Genomic DNA, 24722 nt, shown 5'->3' on the forward strand with positions numbered 1-24722 from the left:
AAACGTGGACTAAAAACACACTTGTGTGGAGTATTAGTACATGGATACCGAATCTTTTGTGATGTATGGATTGATAGTTTGCATGACCATGATAGTAACCAGGTTGTTACATCAATCATGAAAGCAATAAGAAAGGTCAGAGATGCTCGCGGATGTTTGCCTAACACATTGCGAATACAAGCTGATAATTGTTGGAGAGAGAACAAGAATAAATATATATTTGCTTTATGCTCTATGTTGGTTGGTCTGAAAATATTTGAAGAAGTGGAAGTTGGCTTTCTTCTTGTCGGCCATACACATGAAGACATAGATCAAATCTTCAGTGTTATCTCTGGTGAGTTGAAGGCAATGGATGTTTTGACAATGGAGGATATGCTATTTCGAATTGGGAAAAAAATTGGAGGTTCTCGTAAGGAAGAATCAGAAGTGGCTATCTTAGAGAGGATGGTAGATTGGAGAGCATTTATAGAGCCACATTTACAAACAGGAGATGATGCCCTAATAGGACACACAAATCCACACTACTTTCGGTTTCACATGCATAACAATATTCCAGTGATGCAATGGAAGCACTACTCAGTAGATGGAGATCATTTATGGAGTGAGTCATATGCTTTGTTACAACGAATAATTCCATTGGAGGAAACTAGATTTGTTCTTGCAAAAAACAAATCACTTGACATAGATGAAATGAAAGGCTTGAAAGCCTTCATTAAACATCTTCAAAGTATGATGCAGAAATATCCTGAGCAATCAACTAAGAATTTGGAGACAATTAAATCAACTAAAGCACTTATCCAATCTTTAGAAAGACAAGAAAACTTAATGAGCATTGAATACTCTGAATCCTTTTGGCCGGAACAAGCTAGGTCACCAAGTTTTCCTTTGGATATAAATATGTTAGTAGATATGGAGGAAGCAGAGGAATGCCTTTTACCTCGAAAATATTGTGGCAGGAAGGGAGACAAACCCTTACCAGAGTTTATACCATGTAATGAGATTGAAGAGGGTCTATTTGTTGCAGTTTGGGCATGTGATCCAGGTTCAGAGTTGGATGACCAAGGTGGCCCAATTTGGGTTGCAAAGGTTACTAAGATAGAAAGGGATGACAAGGGAACTCCTATAACATTTACAGCTTTATGGTATGAACCAAAGCCATTAAAAAATCTCCCGAGAAGATATACAATAAAACAACTCTATGAGGGATGCTTGCAAAAGAAACGTGAATGGGTTCCAAATAATGAGGGATTAACAGAGGTGGAAGTCAGTAGCATTATTCATTGCTGGAAATCGAGGACACGAAGTTTTAAAAATAAGCATGGATACAATGTTGAAAAATGTATCACAATCCCTGATCCAAGTCGTGTCCATATTAAACATCATTTGGCAAGACTTGACCCATCAAGCTCAAATACATTACATGAGTCTGATGACTCTGAACGAGATTCAGATGCATAAGATAATGTTTTGTATGCTTTTTTCCATACAAATGGTGTATCTATACACCACCAATAACGAGATTCAGATGCATAAGATAATGTTTTGTATGCTTTTTTCCATACAAATGGTATATCTAATGGTGTATCTATACACCACTTATATGTTGAATTCAACAAACTCTTTTCATATGGTGTCATATTTTCACTTCATAGTGTTAAAATTGAACTTGAGTTAGGAGACTACTATTATTATTATTATAGTTATTGGATGGAGGCACCATGCATGAGTTTGGGAATTATAGCTTCAGCGAGCCATTTTTTTTAAAATTAGAGGTTACCACTTGACTTTTTACTAGCTTAATAAGGCCATATTTGTATATAAGTGACCCATTAAGTGCTCAAAAAACCCAATTTTTTAGCTCACTAAGTGAAGTTGAGTGGAAAGGATATGCTCCAAAAAAAAGTCCAAACCAAGAGAGAAAGTCCAAAAATTTTGAATAGTGTGTTGGCAGTCATTAATGATTCATTACACTCACCTGGCTGCTTCTACGTGCAGTACGAACAACCAGTCTTTGCAAGTTGCCAAGTCTTTTGCGAAATAGTCACTGAGCAAGAGTCTGGACTCTGGATCAGCCAACCTTTTCTACTTTGCAGTCAACAAGCAACAGAAATAGTCACTGAGCAAGAGTCTGGACTCTGGATCAGCCAACCTTTTCTACTTTGCCTCATCCTGGCTGTCCCGAGAAGCTATCCATCCCCAGAATGCCCCTAAAATCTCCCCTCCCATTCAACTAGCATACGCGCGGAGTCCCCCCCCCTTTCCCTCTCTCCCTCCGGGCCCCTGCTCGCCCAGCTTTCCTTGTATCTCTGTCCTCCTTTGGATGCTTCCCCTTGGTAGCCGTTAACCAATTAGACACGCACCCATGCCGATGTATTACTTCAACACGTATGATCGACATCCTCCTGCCCATCCCCAGAATGCCCCCCCTAAAATCCCCAGAATCCCCAGAATGCCCATCCCCAGACGCGCGGAGTTTCTACCTTCCCCCGCTCCCTTGCTCGACGCTACCTAAATTGCATCGCCGTTATGATCCTGTCCGAAAGGCCTACGACCCTTGGTTGATAGCTTGTTTGCAGCCACCAAATGAAGCATCCAAGCAGTTGCTCATTCAATCGAACGCCCCATTGTTTGTTTATTTGGCAATGCCGGATGCGGTGCATCACAAGGTATTGCCCTTGTGTAAGATGATCGTCTTGCTGGGCATCCTGGATGACTTGAGTGAAGATTTGTTGCTTTTGACCGACGATTTGACGTCAGGAAAGGAGTACTACGACTATATCCTGTCTCTGCTAGAAGGCCAGCCTTGCTCCTCCAACAACTACTTGAAGATCAGCGATCTACAGCAATTGTCCGAACAGCTGCTCCATGTATGGACAGAAATCCGCTCCTCCATGTCCTCACGGCTGCAAAAGCGTTTCATTAACAGTGTGAAATATTTCTTCTACGCCTTACTCCTGGAGTCTCGGTTGTGCCGAGAGAAAGGGATCGTCGATCTTGCAACTTACCAGTCTTTCAGGAAATTCAGCGGCGAGGGCTACGTATTCATGAACATGGCGGAATATGGTAATGATCTGGATCTAGAGGACGAGATTCTTGCGAGGCTTCAAGAGCTCGTAGCTTCTCACATAGCCTATGTGAAAGACCTATCCTTGCGGAGAGAATTTTGCGAAGGCCAATATCAAAATCTGCCATCCGTACTCTGCGTCCACCACAATTACAACCTGCAGGAGTCCATATACCAAGTCACTAACATGATAGACACCTTGGACGACGAGTTAGTAAGTTTGCGAAACAAGGTTTTGAATTCCGATCAGCTGGTCGACAGACCGGGGCTGAGGTCCTATGTGGATGTCTTAGGCTACGTGATGTCTGGGTTCTTATTAAACTGTGCAATACCACGGCGTCAACAATCGTCTCACGCTCCGACATGGATTGGTAAGCTTACTTCACTGAGATCAGACGTTGATCACCCAAACCGGCACGTCGACCTCAGTACAGCACCAACGTTAACATACCACATGCTTAAATACAATATGATCAAATAAGATAGCTTTGTCCATGGGTATAGTACCCTATTAAGAAATAAGACAGCTTTGTTTATGGGTATAGTACGCTATTAAGTGTTAAAGCTGGGTGGGATGGGCTATGAGGTGAAAATTTGATCTTGTAAGTCTGTCTATATGTCACAAAATCTCACTATGTATGTGCTATGACGTAAAATTTCCCTTGCTCTACCGAACAAAGAAAAGGTGTTGGTAATCAATTCTTTAAAATCTATTTAGCACAAGAATCCATAGGTATATAAGGACATATGATTATACCATTCTACCAAACAAAGAAAAGGTGTTGCTAATCAATTCTTTCAAATCTATTTAGCACGATAACTTTAAAAATGAAAATCTCTCTCTCTATATATATCTCTCTCTCTCTCTCTCTCTCTCTCACACACACACACACACACCATAAAAGCATAACATGCATGTCAAGCACCATTTCTTGTCACTCATCCAATTCTTGGTCCCATATTCCTCCTCATTTGCAAAAGATAAATTGTATGCACAAATGATGGGGAAGATGGGGGACCTTGTCGAGAATGTTCGAATGAGTTATGCAATTACCTACACGTATTTCTATACCTCAACTACTATTGTTCTCACCTGACAAAGATGGTATTGATGTGCTTTCTTTGGTGCAGTAGACTCCTAATGATGAAGGGATAACTTCTCTTAAGCTACCTCCATCCATAAATGTTTGGATTTGTATGATATTATCAAAGCTATAGACTTTATTAATGGGATGCATTTATTAGCATGCGGAGTGTGCTATATTCTCTTTGCATAGGCTTATTAATGGGATGCATTTAGGGCATGTGCACTCGGGGGGTTCACCTCTCAAAAAATTAATGTACAACGTGCATTCAAAACGAAGGGTTTTTTTATAAAATATATAAAATATGTATATATATAGATATACATATATATATACATATTATATATATATATATATATGTATGTATGTATATGTATATATATATATATATATGTATGTATATGTATATACCCGATGGTTGTTTGTGATTGGGCGTTGAGATAGTTTACTTGTTTCATTTCTTAAAACTGGATTGGACTAAATGTGATTGTCCTAAACGAGCCCAGTGGTAAGCTGGTTCAGCTCAATCACCAATTATGTGATTGTCCTAAACTAGTGTGGTTGAACAGACATTAGTTGTTGACCAGCCCGATGGCATGGTTGAGCTAAAATTAACAGCAATATATTTTGCAACAAAAAAGTAATATATTGTTATTTTACTAAACCAGCCCAGTGGTTGGAACAGAGTGGCACCGCATTGAAAGCATTCGTGGCTCATGCAAGCATTGTAGTCTAAAGTTGAAGAAGAAGACGTTTCATGTATGTCCAAATGAAATGAGGGAAGACAACCATGTTGCTCTAAAATGGAGAAGATTTGAATATGTCAATGTTGAACTATCCTAAAAAAAGAGATGGCTACTATCGCATAAGAGCACTCAATCTTCGTGGGAGCTTATAGGTCACATGGTTCAATCCATCCCAAAATATGTGCTTCACAATTTCATGGCCAACTGGAAGGATAAGCAGTTCAGGATGTGCCTTGCAATATTTTTCCCATGACACGAATGTTTCTATCATAGATTTTGCTAAAAATTATTCATTTCAAGAACAAGATGAGATACAAAGTGCTCACTGGTACAACAAGCAAATAAAAATTCATGTGCATATTATGTATAGTCATTTGCTTGATTATTCTATGATTGATTCCAATCTACTTGCCGGCTCACAAGAGTCCACGTTAGTGCAACGTATATACCATTTCTGCATTTCAGCTAATAGGGAACATGACACCTTATTTGTGCAACATGCTTTTCCACTGCATTGGCAATGGTTGGAACAAGAAAGTCCCCATGTAAAAAATATAAAACAACATTGGGTGTGGTCAGAGGGAGCTGCCTCTCAATTTAAATCAACCTGTGGATTCTACTTTGTCTCAAGGTTCAATTTCCTAGCCAGTATACCACAGATTTGGGGAAGAAAACCACCAAGGGTGAGGAGGGAGAACCATGTGTTGCCATGTGTTCCAAAAATTCAAAACTTTGGGGATGGGTTACATTGATAGCATCCAAAAGTCAAAAGTTGGGGATGTCTGCATCCAAATATGACAAAAAGGGGGGGGGAGTACCAAACAATGACAAAAAGGGTGGGGGAATGTAATACATTGGGCAGTACTTGCTAGGGCAGGCCACGCCTCATGCGGGCTTGCCACGAGTACAAGTCAACAGAGGGGGATTGGGTAGAGCAGGCTGTCACCTCACGTGAGCCTGCCACATGGATGGGCACCTCCTTGAGCGCCCACAAAACTCGACCCCCACTACTACACATGGCGGGTCCTATTCCAATGCTTAAGCATCGACGTTTAGCATGCATGGGGCGCTAATTGTCGGTAACCAAAGCAAGATTGGTTAAGTGTCGCTATATAGCAACTTTAGGCAAGTATCACTATATAGCGACGTTTAAAGAGCATCGCTATATAGTGACACTTATTAGACTTATGAATGGTCGTTATATAGCGACACTGAGACAGTTTCCTATAGCGACGTTTTATAGAGAGTGTTTTTTCCCATACCCACCTTAATAGATAGTTTTTCCCAATGACATTTTTTTTTTCCTTTTCATACATGTTTGATCCTTTGAGAGAATAAAAGTACAAAAGCATGTACATCAAGCCTTTGAAGCTCATATATTCATGTCCAAGTTTGAGATGAAAAAAATCAATGAAGACCATTTACATCAATAGCTGAGCCAAGTCTAACGCACCAAACAAATCTATCTCTAACTCTATACCGAGTTGATCTTCTATATCATGATCGTACTCTCACATCATACGTTCACCTAAGACTTGATCATCTTCTTCAATAAATTGTGGTGATTCTTGAAGATCGTCATCTTCTTCCTCAATATTGTGATCTCCATCTTCCTTTCGTACGATGTCATTATGTGCATTTTCCTCTTGGCTCATATTGTGATCTTCATCTTCTTCACTAGATCCATCTGGATCAATTGGATCCAGCATTGATAGTGGCATCTCCATATCCACATCTCTATCTTCAAAAATTTGGTTATTTCGTGGTGCAACTTGGATCACGTACCACCATCTTGGATCAGAACAATCCGGATGAAAAACCACCTATATTGAAGATGGGTGCCAAATGCCATCAATTATATATATGAAATTATGCTTAAGTACATGTATCAATGGATCTTTAAAAATGAAAGCTTCGATTAATTAAATCATTAGTATGCACCTGCTCACAATGCTCGGGAAGAACAAAAGTATCACTTTCATTGGTCCAAAGTTTGGTGGAGTCTATTGCAAAGACACCGCTACTGTCTTTTGTCACTATCGCATGGGGACCATTGTAAATAATTCTAAGCCATTTTACATCAAGAATGAAAATACTAAATCGTTTGAAATCAATTTCATAGATTTCGCGTATGGTTCCACAATAATCATACTATGAGGAGAGAAGATTGGTATCTGAAGCACTTGCTCGCCTATCTTGTGTGAAGTTAGCCATGACTCCACAATCATAGGCTTGAAGCAAGCACCTAGAGCATGGTCTGACAAGATAGGACAATATCTTGTCACTATTGGCTTTCAGATTTCCAAGGCAGATTTCTCACTTTATGTGAGAAAAATAGAGAAAGGTATAATGCTGCTTGTCATTTACGTTGATGATTTGATCATCACAGGTGATAGTGATGAAGATATCCTTCATGTGAAAATGCTATTGAAGCGGAAGTTTGAAATGAAGGATTTGGGAGAGCTGCGTTATTTCTTGGGCATTGAGGTGATTAGATCACCAAGTGGGATACGGCTCTTGCAGAGGCAGTATGGATTGGACATTTTGTCCAAATATGGGATGATAGGCTGTAAGCCTAGTTTAGTTCCTTTGGAGCAAAATGTGAAGCTGAGCGTAGATGCAGGTGAGCTTCTGGAAGACCCTACTATGTACAAACGCATAGTAGGAAGTTTGATTTATATGACTATTACCAGGCCAGATTTGAGCTATGCTATTGGATTGGTAAGTCAGTTTATGCAGGCTCCAAGGAAACCGCATTTGGATGCGGCTAGACGCATACTCAGGTATGTGAAGTCCACATTGCAGTATGGACTATTTTATGAGGCTGGGGTTCAGATACAGTTGCATGGATACACTGATGCTGATTGGGCTGGTAGTATTTCTGATAGACGATCTACCAGTGGATATGTGTTCTCTTTTGGAGTGCTGCAGTCACTTGGAGCAGCAAGAAACAACCTACAGTTGCCTTGTCAAGCACAGAGGCTAAGTACAGGGGTGCAGCAATGGCTGCATGTGAGGTAGCTTGGTTGCATAAGCTACTTTATGATATGCATCAGTCTACAGATGGGCCAGTTGTCATTTATTGTGACAACATGAGCATTATACACTTGGCAAATAACCCAGTCTATCATGCTAGAACAAAGCACATTGAGGTGCATTATCACTATGTGCAGGAGAAGGTTTTACTAGGTCTTATTGATCTAGTTTATGTCAGCACAGAGGATCAAGTAGCTGACATATTCACGAAGGCATTGGGTGCAGAGAAGCTAATAATGCAAGTTCAGAGACCTGCTTGGTGTGTAGGAATTGGGATTGAGCTCGAGGGGGAGTGTTGAGATATCGAGCTCCACTTGTGATTTGCCAGGGTGACCATTGTGCATTTATGTCACCGACTTGTTAGCTGCAGATGTGGTTGGTACACCACCCATGAATAATAGCTGGATGACAGCTATCCTTATGTACTCTAGTTCGTGGCTCAGTTCGTATGCCACCTTAGTTAGCTGAGTTTGGTTTGAGACCCACATATAGGGTTCTTTTATTTCTTTGTACTAGAGTTCTTTTGGCTTTCACAACTAAGAAGAGAAAAATTGTTTTCAGCCTCCACCTTTGTGTGTATTCCCCCATTGTGTATGTGAGAAAGCCGCAAGTGAGACTCCTTCCTTCTCTCCCACTATCTTTACAAGCCTTACATGGCATCGATGAGGGCCAGGGATCAGCCAGCATGATGAGGACGAGGACGACGATTCAGATGAGCAGCAGTAGTAGTAGTTTGCATACACTTCACCATGTATATGCTTTTGTATATCGGGTCGTTTAAGCTATTTTGCATCACCCTTTTCGAAAGGGTAATTTTATAACAAACAATGTTGTATATCTTCGACATGTATATGCTTCTGTCACTCAGTTCATTTGAGCGATTTTGTATCACTCTTTGCATAAGAAAAATTTTGTAACAAAAAACATTCTTTTGTAATTACTAAATAAAAAACATTATTGGGGCAAAACAGAGCTTGTTGTGGCCCTGTTTAGCACCACTAATGTTTTTTTTAAGCTTCTATTAATTATCGCTATATAGCGACGTTTACTAGTGTTACTATATAGTGACGTTTGCTAGTGTCGCTATATAGCAATGCTTATATAGCGACCGTTCTTTTTCGATGCTGATAGCGATGTAAATACCGACCTGTGTGCCCGTTAAAAAAAAACTTTTTAGTGTAAAAAAGGTCGGTATTTTCATTGGAAAAGGGCCTATGCCTTGTAGTGCCCCCTCTTTAAAAATTTATTGCTTTTGGCAAGACTTGAACTCTATACCTCATAGCCCCCACCCACCAAGCCATGCACCAATCAAGTGTAACCCCCCTTAAGCTGACTACTGCTATATATTTACCACTTATGGACGTTTTTTTGACTCCTCCCTATTTATTGCTTGGTAAAACCACCTCTGGGCCCCCAAAACCACTTGACCCTCCATTATCACCCCTCCTCCACATAGGATGAGATTAATTTTCTTAATCCTCCCCTAATCCATTCCTTACAGGGCCCTTTTGAGACCCCATTTCTCCCCTAATGGGAACAACCTATGAGAATTGGGATGTAGTAGTCGAAGCTTTTTGGTACAAAAAAATATCCGAGAGAGGCCGCAATTATGAATTGCTACATAAGAGTTCACAAACATTCGTGTACTCTCATCTAGTAAGAGCTATTAATTCTAGATGCAACTTCTACCACAGAAAAATAAGGGTAAAAGTGTCTTCTAATTGGATTTAGACACACATGAGCACATCTTGGGGTGTCTTGGAGCAGTGCACGAGGACCACTAAGATAGTACTAAGAAAATGTAGTCTCATTGCAAGGAAAAAATATTCCAATTATCATGGAAAATGGAAAATGTATTTGAGACTACGCTTCTTTTAGAAAATCCCAAACTAACCACCGCACAAGTGTTTTTGTAAATCCCAAACAATAAATCCCATGCTTGTTTTTAGTATATCCCAAACAAACACCGCATTGGTTTAATTAAATCCCATACGAATCCACAAATCCAAGGTTGTGACAAACGTGGGTGTCACCAACCGAAAAGAACTAGCACAGCAATGTGTGAGGTATGTTGTAGCAGAGCTATGATTTCTGTCGAATGATGTGGGGTCAAAGAAGACCACATAGTTGGTGTGGATAGAGTGATCCAAGGGTTGCATAGAAGATGGGGCCGAAGGTGGAAGTGTGATACTCTGCTCTGCTAAAGAAGAGGCGTGTACACTAACAAGGTACGGCAACCTGTCAAACATGTATGCTCAACTATCATGAGCTGAAGGTCGTCTGATGTGTGCATGGCTAGACATCCATCGGCATGGGATGTAGCATCTGATGTAGGCTCGATGTGGAGCTGATAGTATAAAGGCCTAGAAGCTTGAAATACAACATAGAATGCATAATATGTCCCTAAAGTGAATGAGGTGCCAAATGTTGATGTAGGGATCGATCTATAGTCATGGATCCACAACCATTGATCTGCATCAACTATGTACTGTATACGACAACCATAAGTGCATGATGAAACACTAAGTATCCCTAGGTGGTTGAACTTGATGATGTCAATTGAATTGGGGAAGGATCGCACTGATGCATAAGTATGCTCATGCTGAGGAATAATCTGATGATCGAAGGTGATGGTTGGTGATCACTGGATCCAGGGGTGGTCCAATGAGGCAAGATTGAGCCGATGCTGGAATGTCCTCAAGACTAATTTGCTAATCTTAGGATGTGCTCCATCTCAGAGGTGAAGGCATCAATGATAGATGTTGGAATGGAATCACCTAAGGAGCTAAATGCATTGTGGCATAGTATATCTCCACATGGAGATGTGAGTGCCTTGTACTCAGGACTTACCTGCTAAAAAACTACATGATCATAACTGAAATTTTGTTGAGTATTTGCATTTGGGTTGATAGTAAATGGAGTCAAATCCATGCATGAAAGTGATAGATGTACAACATGAGAATCAGACTGTGCTGATGTAGTTGGGATTGCCTCACGCTACGGGCTTACCAACAAATAACATGATTAGAAACTGCGGGCTGATCCATGCTAACATGTGGAACATCTGTGTCCAATCGCTCAAGACCAATGAGGCTCGAGTTTGCATATGGTACATACCCTGTGGCAATGAATGGTTGAATAAGGTTCTCTTTCCACTCATGAATCTCATCCGAATTCATGACTGGTGTATCATCAACTATGTGATGTGAATAACTCCATGCTGGAGGTGGTGGTCTGGTGCTCTTTCTAAGAGGCTTACCTATGTACCGACGAGAGTGTCTACCCATGAGAACACTATGTGAGAGCTGCCACTGGGGGCTTACCCTAAACTGTCAAAACCAAGTCATGTGAGAATGCATGTGTACGAAGGAACATGCTGGTGATAACTATGTGTCAAGAGGTTGTACAAGGCTGATGTATGTGTGCAAAAACCAATGCCAAAAATAGTCAACAAATGTGATTGTACATGGGTGGCATGTGTGTGTGCAAGAAGTATGCAACCAACCTAAATCCAAGAAAGAAGAAAGCAAGACAATCTCGTGAGTAGGTATTCATTTCTTCTGCTTCCTTTCCTTTGCCAGACATGTTCTCTACAACCCTTGATGTCATGTAAGTTAATGGATCGCATACATGTATGCTTACAGCATGTAGATCGCATTGCTTTTAGCATAACATCTTCATTCATTACTCTTATTCTCTTTGGTTGCTTTTCTGGATCTGCCTGCACTCGTTGTCTTTTCATGCATCTATATGTCCGTTTTGGGACCTTCTGTACATTCTTATTTGGATTTGTGTAGTTCTCCTTGTAAGATTTATTTGTCACGTTGTTTTCATGAGATGTTGCATCCTTGATCTTATCACTCTGACATTCAAATACTGAATATTCCTTTGTTGATGTCATCCTTGCTTTTGATACATTCGTCAAACCATTTGTAACATTTACAAGTTCACAATCAAAGTCAAACACCGAATAGTCCTTTGTTGATCTCATCCCTACTTTTGATACAATCGTAGAACCACTTGTCACAATGGCATTAGAGTGTCCCGAATGATCTTCAAACTCATCTATTCCTGAGAGAACATCACTCATTGATGCACTTCATGCAGCTCCTAACCACTAATGCCAATGAACTGGCTCTTTAGTGAGCCTCCATGGCTCACCAATAGTATCTCACTCCATAAATCAAGCACAATTGATGAGATCCGAGTCTCCAAATGCTCGCAGTAGCAAAAGCAAATCAACATGATGCTCCAACAACCACAAAGTAGCCTACAAGCACCGAGCCATCGATGGCCAAGCAATCAATAGTGGTGCAATCAACTACATTTGAGCATTGACAAACAAGCACAAAGCATCTACCAGCACAAAAACTTGGTGACCTAGTAACAACCTCAACGAATCTACTCTCAAGCGATGCTCCACCTTTCCAGACTTGCAACACATCAGACGATCTCCACAATGCACCTAGCAGTGTTTAGCATCCCAACTGCTAATAAGAACACTCTGCACACCCGACCTCACGAGACTATGGTAGAGGCAAGTGAGACTCAAAACACTCCTATAGAGCCCTCAAGGCTCCAAATGGAAATTGGATCCGGCATTGGTAGTGGCATCTCCATATCCACATCTCTATCTTCAAAAATTTGCTTACTTCGTGGTGCAACTTGGATCACGTACCACCATCTTGGATCAAAACGATCCAGATGAAAAACCACCTATATTGAAGATGGGTGCCAAATGTCGTCAATTATATATATGAAATTATGCTTAAGTACATGTATCAATGGATCTTTAAAAACGAAAGATTTGATTAATAAAATCATTAGTACGCACCTGCTCATAGTGCTCGGGAAGAACAAAAGTATCACTTTCATCGGTCCAATGTTTGGTGGAGTCTATTGCAAAGAAACCGCTACTATCTTTTCTCACTGTCGCATGGGGACCATTGTAAATATAAGTTCTTAACCATTTTACATCAAGAATAAAAATACTAAATCGTCTGAAATCAACTTCATAGATTTCATGTATGGTTCCACAATAATCCAACTGTGCGGAGAGAAGATTGGTATCTGAAGCACTTGCTCAGCTATCTTGTGTGAAGTTAGCCATGACTCCACAATCATACGTGACTCTCTTTGAATCAATGCGTTCCATGCAAAAATATCGTCTATATGACCATAATGGACTGTACTTTTTGTACTGTAAAAGAGCATCATTAAAACAATGAAGATGCATTTATTTTATAGCGTATATTGCCACAAATAATTACTTAATTACGTCAAGAAGTAAGAAACTTACATGCATCATACATCCAAATGATAACTCTCGCTTGTGCTTGTTTATTGTCTCTCCATCGCGTTCGGCTTTATGTAGAGCATTGTAGCCAATCAAGTGACATGTGAGTGGGGAGAAGAGCCAGATCTCGTGGATATGGTTGCGATCGCCTGTACATTACTCTGAATCTCGTCCTTGCATTTATTCTTTCTGCTTTGGTTGCTTCATATCTCTCAATCCACTTTTGCATCTCCTTGCTATTGAGGATACAAAACTTATTGAATTTCTCCATTTTCTCTTCGCTCGTACAACTGTGTACCCTCGCACAACATCCTAGCACCCTCGTACAACTGTGTTGATTGCGACTCTCGCATTTTGACCTCAGACTCTGACATCACGTGTACATGGGATGTAGTGCCCCTAAAAATAGAATCCATCATGTCGATCATACCCTCGTCATCATCTGGGAGACTATAGTCTTGCTCAAAGTGTGAAGGTATATGCATACCCTCGTCAACCTCCTCATCCTGTTTTAAGATTTCGTGTAAATATAAGATCTTGTCTCAAGGTTTTGTATCATAATGGTATCCCATATTAACCACAAATGCAAATAGCTTTGACTTACTGATAATCCATCAACACGTGCAACACCAATGGTGGGTACTGGTTCGGGCTCCTCCCCATACATCTGCAAGTGGCACATGATAATACGACGTTGATGTCGTACTTCTCGCTTGCAATGAGTGCAATGATAATACAACCTCTCTGTAAGCCACTTTGTGCTCCCGGGCATTGGTGCATCATCTGACAAGCTTCCACTCATCCCTTCCATCTGCACACTTCTAAAATCACAACATAAGTTGCAAGGAAATATATTAACAGTAATAAAATAGCATCTTTGAGCTTATTTTTTAGCTTTAAACAATAAGTACCCTGAAGCGTCGCTATATAGTGACGTTTTGCTCTGTTCCATCGCTATATAGCGACGATTTGCTCTGTTCCATCGCTATATAGTGACGCTTTTAAATATAAGCATTGTTATATAGCGACTGACCAGTGTCGCTATATAGCGACGCTGTGGGCTAAAACCTGAAACCCCACAATGTGGCACTTTCTTTAGCATCTCTATTGTGGGAAAAGTAATCTCTTCTCCCACCTCATATCCGACGACCTCGATTTCCTCCTCTGTATTCTCCACTCCTCACTACTACTCAACCCCTCTCCTAACACTTGTGGTCCCTCTCCACCCTTCTCCCTCTTTGCTTGTGTAAAAAGAAGTTTTTCAAGAAGGTGAGTTTGTTTGAGCAATGTAGGTTTGTTTTTTGTGAGATTTCGTTTTGTGAGTGTTGAAGCATGTTTCTCCTTGTATTGCTAAGGCTATGTGCTTGTTTTCATGCTTGATTTTCAAAGGTTAAAGACAAAAAACGAGATTTTGTGAAAGAAAAGAAGACTCACCTCTTCTAGTCTTTTTTGTATTTCTCTTCCTTGTCTTTTTCCTTGTCTCCTCAATCCAATCCCTTTGAGAAGTTGCTTCTTTAAACTCCTCCTTCCTCTAACTAGTTATTTGAAAAATGGTATGGTTCCTCTCTTTTGTAGGGCCAGCAGTCCACAAAACACCAAGCGGGACTATTCCAGGTAAGAAAGTGCTTCGTCTTTTTTCCTTTTGTTATTTTTATTATTTGCATTGGCCCGCAGCTAGCGCCTTAAATGCTAGCTGTAGTGATGGGCATAGGAACCCTCTCTTCCCCTATTCCCTCTTCTTTCCCTCTTTTCTCCTCTTCCTTCTCTTCTTTTTCCCTCTTCTTTTTCCCTCTTCTTTTTCCCCTCTTTCAATCTTTTCCCCTCTTCTTTTTACCCCTCTTTCAATCTCTTTTTCCCTCCTTTCCTTCTCTTCTTTTTTCCCTCTTTCAATCTCTTTTCCCCTCTTCTTTTTTCCCCTCTTTCAATCTCTTTTTCCCTCCTTTCCTTCTCTTCTTTTTTCCCTCTTTCAATCTCTTTTCCCCTCTTTCTTCTCTTATGTTTAAGCTCTTTTCCCCTCTTTCAATCTCTTTTCCTCTTTTCCTCTCTTTTTCCCCCCCTCTTTTCCCTCTTTCAATCTCTTTTTCTTTCTTTTTCTCTTATGCTTAAGCTTTCTCTCTTTTTCTTTTATGCTTATATGCTCATGCATAAGCATAAGCATATGCTTTGTTTCCTTTCCCTCTTCTTCCTCTTATGCTTATGCTTATGCATGAGCATATGTCTCCTTCTCCTTCTCCTTCTCCTTCTCCTTCTCCTTCTCCTCTTTTCTTCCTTTCCTCTCTCTTTCCCCCCCTCTTTCCCCTCTTTCAATCTCTTTTCATAAGCATATGTATTTGCCTATGCATAAGCATAAGCATATGTCTCCTTCTCTTATGCTCATGCATAAGCATAAGCATAAGCATGAGCATATGTCTCCTCTTATGCTTATGCTTATGCTTATGCATGAGCATATGTCTCCTTCTCCTTCTCCTCTTTTCCTCCTTTCCTCTCTCTTTCCCCCCCTCTTTCCTCTCTTTCAATCTCTTTTCATAAGCATATGTATTTGCCTATGCATAAGCATAAGCATATGTCTCCTTCTCTTATGCTCATGCATAAGCATAAGCATAAGCATGAGCATATGTCTCCTTCTCCTTCTCCTTTCCTTCTTTCAATCTCTTTTTCCCCTCTTCCTCCTTTCCTTCTCTCATGAGCATGTCTCATTTTCCTCTTTTCCTCTCTCTTTCTCCCCCTCTTCCCCCTCTTTCGATCTATATTCATAAGCATATGTATTTTCCTATGCTTAAGCTTTCTCTCTTTTCTTTTATGCTCATATGCTCATGCATAAGAATAAGCATAAGCATGAGCATGAGCATAAGCTTTCTCCCCCTCTTCCCCCTCTTTCGATCTCTTTTCATAAGCATATGCCTTTGCATATGCCTACCGTTCTCCTTTTTTCCTCTCTTCTTTCTCTTCTCCTTCTCCTTCTCTCTTCTTTCTCTTCTCCTTCTCCTTCTCCTTCTCCTTCTCCCGGGGGATTCACAGGGGGAAACTTATGATATCACGTGAGTGTACAATAGGGGGTTTTTTTGAAATGAGGCATAAGCTTATACATTAGGGGTGGGGGCCCTTTTTATTTTTTCCCAATATTGAATTTAAGTTAGGGGGCCATGCCATATTTAAAAGGGGGGGACTTAGTATAGCCTACCTTGCGTAACTAGTCCGAACAAGTTTGGTTTTGTTTATGGTTTTAAATAGTCATAGGGAAAGTAATCAAAATTTGCTTTTTATGTAATCTAAATGCTTGAGAAATAACGTACATTTAAGGAAAGGGGGGGACATAATAGAATTTTGGTGGTATCTTATAAGCTTAAATAGGGGTGTTTTATCATTCTACATGGATCTTAAATAGGGGGTTTTCTTGAAGTTCATGCACGCAGGTGACGCCCCCCTTTAATGAAGAGTGAATCCCCCGGGCTCCTTCTTCCTTCTTTCTCTTCTCCTTCTCCTTCTCCTTCTCTTTCTCTCTTCTTTCTCTTCTTTTTTCCTCCTTCTCTCTTCTTTCTCTTCTCTCTTCCTCTCTTTTTGTCTTCTTTTCATAAGCATATGCCTATGTCGATGCCTATGCTTATGTTTATTTTTTATTTTTTGTTTTCATGTTTGTGTCTACGTTAGACATGGGATCACGTCCACATCCGACGAGTATAGATAGCCTCGCAGGAGGAGACATCACAATCTCTATGCTCCAGAGAAATTTGATTCCTCTCAGGCGACACCTCAGGGGCCTACCCCTGCGACTATCGACTCCTCTCAAACGTAGCACTGCGACTACCCCTTGGGTAACTCCTTTGCTAGTAGCCCATGGCTTTGTTAGGAGTCCCGACGAGTTTGTAGCACAGATGACTGATGAGGAGGCAGTGAGATTCTTCTCTCTGCTATCTCAGAGGACCTCATCAATTCCCTCTCCTACACCGACGGTTGGACCTACTGCCCAGCTGTCCCCTCATGCCCCTTCGATCAAGGGGTCATCACCTGTGCGTGCCTATCATAAGGGAAGGAAAAGTAGGAGGGGTCACTTATGTTGTGCTGACTCGGGAGATGTAGATGAGTCAGCACAATCACATCCCTATAGGTCTCCACTTGGTCCCGAGACACAGTATCAGTCAGGTCCCTTGCCCTCTCCTACTCCCACTGCTACTCCTCACTCCGGAAGCGTTCGCACAACTTCCACTCGCTCTGACTCTGCCACTACCATGAGTCCTCCTTACCCAGTTGAGGACCTCTCCTATCAAATCACGGCTGCCAGAGAGATAATAGAAGATAGAAAGGGCAAAGCAATGATGGCCACCATGAGGCAGTTGATGAGCCACGACTTCAAGAGCGGCATCGCTATTGATTGGCAGTATCAAGATGACCAAAAGAAGCAGGCGGTCATCGATGAATTAAAACAAAAATACCCTAACCCCCCTAATTGGGAGTTCAATGAGAATTATATGCGAGAGTGCATGGGTTTGGTCTTAAAGAATTGTAGATCAACCTTGCATACTTCCATCGCAAAGGGGATGGCTAAACCCAGCTGGGCAGACAAAGCTGATTGGAAGTTCTTCAAGAAGCAGAATAGGGACCATCCCGAAATGTTCGAGGGTCAGAGGAGGGCTACGAGGAGATGGCTGGATGCCATAGGTACTTCGCACTTTGGTGCACGCGGATGGTTGGCATTCGAGGCAACCGTGGTAAGTCTACTTCTTCTCATTTAATGTATTGTTCTATTTGTTTTACTACATATTACATGCACTTTATCCAACTCTCATAAATTGGATCCACAGCAAGCTGCGATGGGTCGTCTTCCTACAGATGCAAAGATGCGATGCGCGTTTCGCATAGGAACAAAGCCGTGGTTTATTGAGCAGAAGGCAATGGTAGCGACGGTCGATTGGGCTGAGGTGGTTGCTTGCACGGTATAAGTCTACTCGTACTTGTAATCTCACTTTTTAAATTGTTTTATTCTTTAAGTTGGAATCTAATTTTCAATTAATATGGCTTTACTCTTAGGGTCAAAGCTCGAGCATCCCATCACTGGAGGCGAGTGATCACGAGGGCCAAGGATCAGGCGCCCCTCACGAGGGTCAGGGAGTAGGTGCAGCTCATGAGGACCAAGGATTAGGCTAACAAGACGAGGAGGAGGAGGAGGAGGATGACGATTCGAATGAGTAGTAGTAGTGGTAGTTTGCATATACTTCGCCATGTATATCATTTTGTATATCGGCTTGTTTGAGCAATTTTGTATCATGCTTTTTGAAAGGGTAATTTTATAACAAACAATGTTGTATATCTTCGACATGTATATGCTTTTGTTGCTCGATCATTTCATTTGAGCGATTTTGTATCACCCTTTTTGCAAGGGAAATTTTGTAATTAAAAACTTTTTTATGTAATTACCCAAAAAAAAAAACATTAGTGGGGCAAAACAGGGCTTGGTATGGCCCTATTTAGCCCCACTAATGCTTTTTTTAAAGTTGTGTTAATCGTCGCTATATAGTGACGCTTATCAGTGTCGCTATATAGCAACGCTTATATAGCGACCATTCTTTTTTGGCGCTTATAACGACGTTAATAACTACATTTGCGCTCGTTTTAAAAAAAAATTTAATGTAAAAAACGTCGGTATTTTCGTCGGAAAATGGCCTATGCCTTGTAGTGCATCCTAATCCATTGCAGCATACCCAACACATAAAATGAATCAAGATAAAATTTATTTGCTGCATTTTGTGATTCAACGTGTGGTCTAGCTTGCACCACCTTAGAGGAGATCCAACTTCACTAAGCTAAGTCAGCCATCGCCACATTACCCAATTAGTTCCCATCGGCATAAGTCCCATCGGATCTATCATCAGTGTATGCATTCACATATGCCCATTCAGTATCCTTGGCATTTGGGACTTCAGCACCTTAGTGTGACACTTGGCAGAGTGCACAGCCTACTATAGGTGAGTCGTTGTAGTAGTTGTGTTGATCACGTAGGAGGTGAAGGAGTTGGGTTGGAGATGTAGCACCATAGAACTTGTAGCTATAGTTTGGACTTGCTAACTTAAAGTGAACTAAAGGACCAGAACTAGAGAATCGTAACTCTCACAAAGAGCCTCACATTGAACCTAGACCTTACAAAACTATGAAGATCTCTCACCCTCAAAGAACAACTCTCAAGAAACTCTTGGAAGTTAAGAAGAGCATAACTTGAACTCCAGATATCAGATCTGAGAGATTTTTGAAGCAAAATGGAGAGGAGAAGGATCTCTACATGAAAAGTTTGATGAGATATGAAGGTGCCTCAGAAGGAGGGCTTACACCTAGATGGAAGAAGGGCTTACACCTTGATGAAGCAAGACTTTCATTCTCTCTAATGGAAATCTCTCAATGGAAGATGCCTCACATAAGGAGGGCTTGACACTCATGAAGGGAGTGGGTGACAAAATATGAAGAGGGGAGAGGAGAAGAGTGGAGATGAGGAGAGAGGGCACATCTAGAGAGCACACCACAAATGACTAACTATACACTACTAGATTTAGTTGAAAATGTAGAATATATACAAACCCATTTAGGGTTAGGATTAGGGCATCTAACCCCTTTTTTTATAGCACTCTATTGGGTTAGTGCTATGCACATATGATCACATGATGTTGAGCCAGATCTCTCAACACCTTCCCTCAAGACCAACATCATGAAGTAGGCCTTCCCTCAAGATGACGATTCTGGGGAATTTAAGAAGGGACTGAACATTAGATCATTCCAATTGAGGAAGATTCCAAGGACAAGGGAATGTATCCACCAATGTGTCAAACATCCAGTGCAACTACTATCATAAGTTTGGACCTATGAAAGAGATTGCCGCAAGAAGCCAATATGACCAAGGCAGTCAATCCGGGAATTTATGTGGCAGAGGAAATCATCATGGTGGATAGTCTAGTCACAGTCATTTTGCAAATGAACATGGGAATATGCTTTTTGCAAATGAGGAAATGCAGAAGATTGATACAGTGTATCTAAACAGTGATTTCAATACAAAAAAGAATTTCATCTATCAAGTCGACCAAGCAGAACAAGATCCTTGGTGCATCGACAACGGTGCATCATCTGACATGACAAATGATCACGAATGGTTCACAAAGATGAAACCATTAGAAGGTCAAAAGAATGTCATCTATATAGAAGATAATACACCAAATCCAGTTCAAGGGCTACGCATTATCCCTATGAACAATTTCACTAGTACGAAAGGATTGGTGAAAGATGTACTCTACGTTTCGAAACTTTGATACCATGACAAAATATGAAGAGGGGAGAGGAGAAGAGTGGAGATAAGGAGAGAGGGCATAGCTAGAGAGCACACCACAAATGACTAACTATACACTAGATTTAATTCAAAATGTAGAATATATACAAACCCATTTAGGGTTAGGGTTAGGGCATCTAACCCTTTCCTTTATAGCACTCTATTGGGTTAGTGCTATGCACATATGATCACATGATGTTGAGGATAATCTCTCAACAGTGGGAGCACCATCAGATCTGATACCATGATAGCGGAAGTGAGAGAGGGAGAGAGAGAGAGAGGAGAGCACACGATATAGCTACATGTACACTAAGTTATATTGAACATGAACATAAAGATATACATATGAACCCCTTAGGGTTAGGGTTAATGGTTTTCCCCTATGCCCTAGAGGTATGGTGCACTTTTCACCATCCTCAACAGAAACATTCAAGAGGTTTGATTTGAAAAGTGAATGGCCATATCGTCCAATGTGGGCATATTTACACCTAATTGGCCATGTCATACCAAAAACTATGCCCTACCATTGCCATGTCGGATCCATAAACTACCTCAATCAAGGTATTTTCCACGTACTCTATGCTATGTAGGATTGTTCCATTACCTCTATTGAGGCCTGTTGACCAAGTAGTTTAAGCCATGTATGATTAGTCCATTACCTAGATTGAGGTATTTTCCACCTAGTCTATGCCACGTAGGATCATATCTATTACCTTGATTGAGGTTTTTTGCATGAGTTGTAGGATTATTTTAGTACGTTTATTGAGCCTTTTTCGATCTACTCTATCTTGTATAGGATTATCTCATGATTACCTCAATTGAGGTCTTTTTTATGAGGTCTTTGCCATGGAGGATTATTATAGTACCTCGATCATGTTAGATATGCTCAATGCCCCACCCTCCTGGTAACCATTAGTGGTCCAAGGTGCTCAACTTGTAAGGCCCCCACTCAGGGGGGTCACTCATCATATGTAACCCTATCACGTGAGTTCAACAGAAGGATATTTTTTATTCCTAAAATTTACAGAAATAAATATACATTTTAAAATAGTTTTGGAAAAAATTTACAGATTTGTATAGAAAAGGGGTATATTTTATTAATGAAAAAATTTACAAATAAGGGATTTTAAATATAGGCCTTGAATGCACGTAATATAGAGGGTTTATACATAGTGACCCCCCCAAGGGCCCCCATATGAGGAGAAGCCCTGTGTGAGCCCAGGACACTGGATGGATCCTGACTTGCATGTCAGATGAGGTCTATCAATGAGACTGTTGATGGTAGAAAGGGATCTATGTGATCTAGGAAAGCAACCAAAGAGAATAAGAGTAACAAATGAAGATGTTATGCTAAAAGCAATGCGATCTACGCTATAAGCATAGAAGTATGCGATCCATTAACTTACATGACATCAAGGGATGTAGAGAACATGTCTGGCAAAGGAAAGGGAGCAAAAGAAATGAATACCTACTCATGAGACTCTCTTGCTTTCTTGTAAATGATAAGAGAAGGCAAAGTTCAGGTTAACAGATAAGGCCTCTTATAAATGGAAAAACTATTTGTAATAATGCACATCGCATTATTATAGGATTATCACATGGCACATATTGGAATTTGGATAATAAAGCAAAGTATGGAGTAGAATTTAACATTCATGGAAACACAAGAAGGCCAAAACAAGTGCCTCAATGGTTGCAGCAACAACAATTTTAAAATACCACATTCATGAAAATGCTTTATTGTCGCAACCCCATCTATCAAAAATGCATCACAAAAAAAGAAGTATTTAAATCTATTAGAGAAACACAGAGGCAAAGAGGGCATGCACCAGCATCTTTTCATACTTTGTATACCCTTTGGAAAAAAAGCTTTGGACATGTTAAAGTCCCAAGGAGGCAAAAAATGTCAAAGTGCAACGACCGTGATGATCTAAAGCGAGCACTTGAGAGTGCGACATCTCCAGAACACAAAGAAGCATACAAAAAAAAGAGAGAATTTCATCATGGACTTGTTTGACATTCTAGAATAAAATATGTATTTTGGAAGGAGCAAACTATTTCTCATCCAAATGAGTGCAGGTGCATTACTGTAGATGGTATGGATTAAGATACAACAACATTACCTCGATTCGTTAACACTCCACCTAAGATACAAGGAAAATGCTTTTTAAAGACACATCTATGTGGAGTGTTAGTGCATGGATTTAAGTTTTTTGCAGACATATGGATTGATTCCTTGCATCTACATGATAGCAATCAAGTTGTAACATCTGTTATGAAGGCAATTCACAATGTACATGCAGAAAAAGGTCGCCTACTAGCAACTTTGAGAGTACAGGCAGACAATTGCAGATGAGAGAATAAGAATGTACCCTTCTTTGAATTTTCAATGCTAATCACTCATAGAATCTTCAATGAGATTGAAGTTGGGCTTTTGTTGGTTGGGCACACAGATGAGGATATCGATCAGGTATTTAGCACGGTCTTTAAAGAACTTAAACACAAGGAAATGGAGACGATGGATGACTTGATAAGAAAATGTGAGAGGCAAGTTGGTGGCCGCAACAAGGAAGGAAGAGTATGCTCAATGGTTGAAAGGATGTATGATTGGAAGAGATTTATTCTACCTTTCATACAAAAAGGTGGTGATGCCCTGATAGGTCATGGCACTCCACACTATTTTTTACTTGAAAGACCAGTGATGCAGTGGCAACATCATTCTCTTGATACAAAATGGGAACCTGAAGAACCTTACCCTCTCTTAACTTCAACTTCGAGCAAAGAAATGCATCCAACATGGGCTCTGATAAAAGAATTCAACGAGAAATGCAAAGGTGAAATAGAAGGCCTAAAAGCTTTTATTACATACAAAGAGGAAATGCTCCGGAGATTTCTTGATTGGAAGCCCTCTTGGAAGGAACACACTACTGCTATAATTAGCAAGACCTACCCATTGATAAAGGACCTTGCAAAAATGTGAGAAGATGATATTAAGGCGAAACGGCCTTTATTTTGGCCAAATGTTGGTAACAACTTGCGCCCAGCATGTGGTCTCTTTGAAAATGAGTTTGAAACGATGCTCCCAAGTCCATATTGTGGACCCAATAAGAGAGAGTTTATGCCACAAATAGTCATAGATGTCCATTGTTTTGTTGCATTTCGACCATCGGATGATGAACATGAGAACGTGAAGTTTTGGGTTGCAAAAGTAGTGAACATGAGCATGGATGAACAAGGGAGAGATCAACATTTACTGTGGTATAGTATGAGCCAAGGGGTAGGAAGGAGAACCAGGATAACAATACATTGTATAGTAGTTGTCTGAAAAAGGAATGGGTCCCAAATCATGATGCAATTTCAAAGCTTTCCACAGACACAGTCATAGTATCCGAAGAAAACAAAGAAGCACATGGGGTATGATGTAGAAGAAAAAAAATTACTACAACCAATTATTTTGCACATTACAGAGTTCATAAAAATGCTCGCCAAGGAGGAAGTAGAAGGAGATAGCGCAAATGAAGAATGCCTATGATAACACCATTCAAATATCGAGAAAGACTGAAGGTGGTGGTGGTGGTCACATGAGAGTGAATGAAGATGGCAACCAAGCGACAAGTGATGAGATTGAAAGGACATTCGAACAAGCAAATGTTTGGATCTCTCATTTTTGTGATGACAAAAAAGGACACTTGAACGAGCAAATGTTTGGATCGCCCATTTCTACTTAAGTCACCGTCTCGGGGGGGTCACTCATCATATGTAACCCTATCACGTGAGTTCAACAGAAGGATATTTTTTATTTCTAAAATTTACAAAAATAAATATACATAAGGGACTATTTAAAATAGTTTTGGAAAAAATTTACAGATCTGTATAGAAAAGGGGTACATTTTATTAATGAAAAATTTACGGATAAGGGATTTTAGAAATATGCCTTGAACGCACGTGGTATAGAGGGTTTATACATAGCGACCCCCCCGAGGTCACCGTAAAGGCAAAATTAAATTATTCAAAAGGCCACGACAGATCCTTTCATGTTTGGATCGCCCATTTGTACTTAAGTCACTGTAAGGGCAGAAATAAATTATTAAAAAGGCCGGTAGATCCTTTGTACAAAGACTCTCATCCAAAGCGATATTTCTTGTAAACTTATGATAATGTAAAATTGCAAGCATAGCTATTGCTATTTTTT

General features: G+C 40.4%; 1 pseudogene; it reads left to right on the forward strand.

Moving 5' to 3' along the window:
* The first annotated feature begins 2417 nt into the window (after positions 1–2417).
* Positions 2418–3669, forward strand: LOC147899175 (microbial Terpene synthase-like protein 1; annotated as a pseudogene).
* The last annotated feature ends 21053 nt before the right edge of the window (positions 3670–24722 follow it).

This window comes from Dipteris shenzhenensis, chromosome 8 (assembly GCF_047967505.1).
Source record: "Dipteris shenzhenensis isolate YYH24624 ecotype China chromosome 8, Dip_SZ_1.0, whole genome shotgun sequence".
Lineage (NCBI taxonomy): Eukaryota > Viridiplantae > Streptophyta > Polypodiopsida > Gleicheniales > Dipteridaceae > Dipteris > Dipteris shenzhenensis.